The sequence below is a fragment of the Schistocerca nitens genome, chromosome 2 (genome assembly GCF_023898315.1).
Source record: "Schistocerca nitens isolate TAMUIC-IGC-003100 chromosome 2, iqSchNite1.1, whole genome shotgun sequence".
Lineage (NCBI taxonomy): Eukaryota > Metazoa > Arthropoda > Insecta > Orthoptera > Acrididae > Schistocerca > Schistocerca nitens.
Genome location: NC_064615.1, coordinates 374,213,926 through 374,220,051, shown reverse-complemented (window position 1 = coordinate 374,220,051; position 6,126 = coordinate 374,213,926). Strand labels below are relative to the sequence as shown.

General features: G+C 41.8%; 1 pseudogene; it reads right to left on the bottom strand.

The window, feature by feature from the left end:
* Positions 1-3,159: 3,159 nt before the first annotated feature.
* On the bottom strand, positions 3,160-3,277 carry LOC126238033 (5S ribosomal RNA; annotated as a pseudogene).
* Between the last annotated feature and the right edge of the window lie 2,849 nt (positions 3,278-6,126).

Genomic DNA, 6,126 nt, shown 5'->3' with positions numbered 1-6,126 from the left:
TTGTTTGATAAGTAGATCGTTTAGCGACTTACAACAAATTATAAACATAATTTCAAACCTCTACTAAATTTTTTCTCGATTACATTCTTAACGTCACATATATCACATGAACTCATTTCTGAAGTAAACGGACCTTTGAAACTGTTTTATACATGAGAGTTCAACTCTTTAGAAAATTGGGAGTTGGATGTTTACCGGTGGACACTAAAGCGAGTCTCATGCCTAGCTACCATGATCGGTCTGAGGTTTGCTCTGTCCACACGTGGTAATGTATTATCTCAGTCTGTGTAAAACCCACGCCATTCATAAATAAAATGCGAGCTTCGAATTTCGTATCTTCAGTGTTCCACCGCAGAATTCATTATAACATTATCGACCAAGATGTTACATTTACTGTGAGTGATATGGACAAAATAACTGCTCGGGCCGAATTGACCACGCAGGAGAATGGTTTATACCTTCAGCATCTGCAGCTATTTGCAAAACTATTTCAGTATGATCTTGTACTCTTCACAACATATTGTTCTTCATAGCCTACGTTCGAAATGTGCGCTGTCTACCGTAATCCGTTGCACTTTTTACGAATTATCCTGCGTTTGAAAGTCACTAGAAAACCTGCTGAACTTTTTTTATGGAGTTGGCGCTAACTATGTGGTTCGGTGTGTCTAGCGTAATAACATGTCTGCCATTTCCATCGTGGAATAATTGCACTTAATTTTACAGTTTCCCTTGTTCGATTCCATGGAGTCGCTAATCTTGTTTGATGTCTGCTCAACCTCTGGACCAGGGGTGTCCAGTCTTTAAGATTAGCTCGGACACATTGGAAGAAGACAAGTATTTTTGGGCCACACATGATATACTCAGCATCAACACTAAACACTGTGAAAAAAAAATAGGGATCGTCGGAGCTATATACTTGAAACATTTAAGTAATTATAATCCTTTATTCTAAAACAGCAAGATGGCATTAACTTGACATTTTATACACATGAGGTTTCATTAACCTGTCACAGGATTAATGTGACATTTGAATTTGGGGGAACTATTGTATATGTATATCAGGTTCGATCAAAGTGGTCTCAAGGTGTTTATCTGAGATTTAGGATATATTTTTACTTTTTATGTGCTTTATTCTTGAAAGTAAAAGTTCACAAACGTCCGTAGTTCCAAATAAAGATGACATATATAAAGCATGACCTGCAGCAAGCGATATTTGTCTCTGGGAAGTCCGACAATGGCACACGATCAATTTTTTCTTTTAGTTGGATGTCACACTCCAACTCTATGAGCTCCATCTGAAAAGTTGTTCCTTCCAGACAGTACAATACAACCACATTACAAAGAAATTTTCCTGCTGTGTGTAACGTGTGAGTGGAATAAGGATTACGGCCGTTGTGTGGCGACGAAGGCTAAGGAAAAAGCCTCCGCCACCACGGCAGTACTAACACTTTTTGATATATACCGATCATCTGCTATGGTATAAATTCCACACGAAAGTAAAAACATTTCGTGAAAGCCCATTATAGAGGCGTTGTTTAAATGTGGTTCTTATTTGTACGATGTCAAATCAAAACTGTTTGAACAGAATTACGGTAATGTGAGCAAACATCGACAATAATTGCAGCTCCCATGAAAATTTCTAAATTCTGCCGACTTGTAGTGATCAGAACTACGGTGGAAAAAGGTTCTTTATCAGAATTCTGCAGAAGTAATATGGAATTTTCATTTATTTTCATAAGTTTTCGTTATACGTCTCTAAACATTTAGTTCCGCAGTTGCAAATGAAGCAACCGTACGATAACAGATCAGTGGTTCTGACGGAACGACTGGTTGTGGGAATGATAGTCTGGGGTTCAAGTAGAGTACGTGTGCCATTGTTAAGAACGAGACGAACCAATGAGAGAATAGCTTCGCGTTGCGGAAGTTTCAAATTGAAAATATTCATTTTATCACAGCTTTACATAAACGGAATTAGATGCTAACTTCCTGGACCACACTGACACTTACTTTGGGTCGCATGCAGCCCGCGAGCTGCGGGTTGGACACCCCTGCTCCAGTCGATACGTAAGGAATCTTTCACTTAGAAGACAGCTGCAAGTACTATGGCTGTCAACGGCCTCACAGTCAGAGGACCAAGAAAAGACGCAAAGACAGTGAATTGTAAGTGAGCAATGAATATGAACAGGAAGATATCCCACACCACTGAGTACTTACCATTCTCGACGCAAGTAAAATGGCCTCATCTCAACACGTATTGGCTCCGGAATATGCTACTTAACAATTTTTTCCTAACTTTGATCAGTACCATCTCTTGTAAGAACATGGGACACTTTTTTTTCAAACACCCAGTATGTTGCTGTAAGGCTTTGAAACTAGTCGCACAATAAATACTGCAACTGTTGACAGAACGCTTTAAGGAATTTAAATAAAGTTGTTGTTCCCCGAAATGTTGAAACTCAAGGAAAGAAATATCAGAGTGTAACGTAGCGTCGACATCGAGGTCATTAGAGACGGACTACAAACTAGGACTGTGTCAATAATGGGGACGGAAATCGGCCCTACCCTTTCAAAGGAAACATCCCGGCAAGTTCCTGGAGCGATTCATCGGTATCACGGAAAACATAAATCTGGATGGCGGGGTGTGGATTAGAAACGTCGTTCTCCGAAAACGTGCTCAGTGTGCCAACCACTGCGCCACCAAGCTCAGTGAGGGGATGGTGCAAGTGACTGAACGTTCGGTACTGAGTGTGGTGTGAGCTGCTGTCGGAGGAGGATTTGTGTGTTCTGAATGAACGGTGGATTGGTCGCAATGATTCCAGAGAGTTTAAACGTTTTCGGAATCAGCGAAAGACTCGCTTCCGCTGTTATACATGGGCCGGTGCAGTGACATCGTACAATGTAGGAGCGAATTTGGCACTGTGGCCAGTCGAACCGCGTAGAACAGATTTACTAAACTCCCTCCGAACAGGCCTTGGAAGGGTCAACGGTGCCGACCGGCCGCCGTGTCATCCTCACTCAGCCCACAGGCGTTACTGGATGCGGATATGGCGGGGCAGCACACCGCTCTCCCGGCCGTATGTCAGTTTACGGCACCGGAGCCGCTACTTCTCAATCAAGTAGCTCCTCAGTTTACCTCACAAGGGGGGAGTGCACCCCGCTTGCCAACAGCGCTAGGCAGACCGGATGGTCACCCATCCAAGTGCTAGCCCAGCCCGAAAGCGCTTAACTTCGGTGATCTGACGGGAACCAGTGTTACCACTGCTGCAAGGCCGTTGGCTCAGAACATTTTTGGAGGGTGAAATAAATAAACCTGTTTTCGTCAGTATAATTTAATAGTTGATCCAGTCTATAACAGTTCACATAATTGTATTCGAGACAGCGTAAGATAGTCTACGATATTGCTGTACTTCTGGGTGGATTCGTGTTAACCCCTAGACGGCAGGATTATCAACACGTAAAAAGTCAAGTCGCGATGTAGTTTATTTTACATACGAGTGACGTAAGATGAAGTGATTATGTCTGTTATGTTAGCACTTTCACCTGTACCTTCTTCCGATATTTTAAACGGTTCGCAATATACCATACTTCCTATCACTTGGTCTATACATTGGCACAGATACAAAGGTAAAAGCTGCGTCCTCAAAGTACATAGTGATAGAATAGATCATATTTTCGAGCCTAGCTCAAAAGATTAAGTTTTCAATTTGGACTTCTCTTATTATTTGTGTGATAATATTAGTATGTGGTACGATTTTGTGACTGTAAATAAGAGCTACAAGTGTATTTAGTTCTCCGGTGATTACCTTGTGAGTTTGAGCGGAACCGAGACGGACGTCCCCCAGCCTGTGCCTGTAATGGGCAGCACCGCCAGTCCCACGTCGATGTTCTTCCTGATCACGTGGTAGGCCAGGTCCTCCTCCTCACCAGTTTCTATAAGCGAGCAGTTGGTCCTGGAAAGAAGCAAGTTATAGTGAAAGAAACGACACTAGAAGTTAAGACTGTTGTTGTTGTTGTGGTCTTCAGTCCTGAGACTGGTTTGATGCAGCTCTCCATGCTACTCTATCCTGTGCAAGCTTCTTCATCTCCCAGTACTTACTGCAACCTACATCCTTCTGAATCTGTTTAGTGTATTCATCTCTTGGTCGCCCTCTACGATTTTTACCCTCCACGCTGCCCTCCAATGGTAAATTTGTGATCCCTTGATGCCTCAGAACATGTCCTACCAACCGGTCCCTTCTTCTAGTCAAGTTGTGCCACAAACTCCTCTTCTCCCCAATCCTATTCAATACCTCCTCATTAGTTATGTGATCTACCCATCTAAGCGTTTTGCTTTTGTTGATGTTCATCTTATATCCTCCTTTCAAGACACTGTCCATTCCGTTCAACTGCTCTTCCAAGTCCTTTGCTGTCTCTGACAGAATTACAATGTCATCGCCGAACCTCAAAGTTTTTATTTCTTCTCCATGGATTTTAATACCTACTCCGAATTTTTCTTTCGTTTCTTTTACTGCTTGCTCAATATACAGATTGAATAACATCGGGGACAGGCTACAACCCTGTCTCACTCCCTTCCCAACCACTGCTTCCCTTTCATGCCCCTCGACTCTTATAACTGCCATCTGGTTTCTGTACAAATTGTGAATAGCCTTTCGCTCCCTGTATTTTACCCCTGCCACCTTCAGAAGTTGAAAGAGAGTATTCCAGTCAACATAAGTTACTAACGCAATAAAATGCTTCGCTTCTCACAAACTATTCACTGTATTGAAAGTAATAGCGACTGAGCAGAAATATTAATTTCATACTCGCCAAGTTTGAAATAGAGGGATCTTTGTTCCTTTAGCTACGATTGCGGCGATGAAATTGTAGAGGCACTGTGTGGAGGCTAGTCATTTGGAATGCCACCAACGAAAAGTATCGTCAATGTTTGTCCATAGCTGAAACACAGACGTAGATAACAAGGAAAAATCTGTAAACAAGCATTTGCAATGAATCTCAATGTGTCTCAAGGCGAGTAAATTTCGGCTCGTGCGTTGGAGGCCGACGTGTTTCCAGGTAACCACCCTCTATGTTCCTGGCAGTGAGAGGCCAAGGCCTATTTTTCGTAATTTAATTCAGAATTCCGTGGCAAAAACTTCTCCTCCGCATTTGAGTGGTCAGCGTGTCTAATTCCCATGCGGTGGACTCGGGTTCGATTACCAGTACTGCAATCTCAGACATTAAGAGCACTGTACGCGAAAGGTTACAGTCCTGGGCCAGCAGAGAAGCTTACCAGGACGTTTCGTAGCGGCATACAGTCCACTGCTGAGTGAAACAACCAGTGTGCAACCTTTACATGCGATAAGAAACTTATCTAATTATGGAGATGTAACAGTTAAGGTGCACAATTGTTTATCAGACTCTTTCATTACTATTACGATCCAGAAATGTGAATGAATGCGTTCTGTTGCAATGAGAACTACAGTAATTTGTCGTAGATGCTAGTTAGTGAGAACTGTTACACTACTGAGATTTGCGCAGTTGTTGAATGTAAGAGTTCATATTTATTACTTTTGTCTCATATCAAGAACATTATACAGGTAATTTTCGCACGTTTTTTATAGTAGGTGACGATTATAACCTTAGCTTGTGAAGAAAACTTGCGACAAACGGGTTTATGAGCTTTGAGACATGTACGCAAAGTTTAACTAAGTTTGGTGTTTCATTCAGTGGTTCTTACTCTTTAAACTTCGCAATGAAAATCACCTCTGGCCATTTATATTTATCTTAAGCTTGTAACGATATAACACTGGGCAGCATACGTGAATATTTTTTCCTATTTTCATTTTATTTCACGATTTTTTAAAATTAGTACCATTGTTCTTAATAACTGCAAATATTTCTGCTGGGTCATAAAGTTTCAATGTACAACTGGGTGTTTCATTGTTTAAGAGACCGTATACAAGAATTCAGAACGAACTATCGATAGTGGAAAGCTGGCCCGAGATAGTGACGGAATCACGTGGCTCCTGGTAGCTTTCTGGTGTCACGACGCTGCTAAATTTCTGAAAATGAATTTTGAACTGGGTAATACTGACGGGAGAACGACAATGGCTGTTGGTGAAAAAACTCTGAATTGACGTACTGACT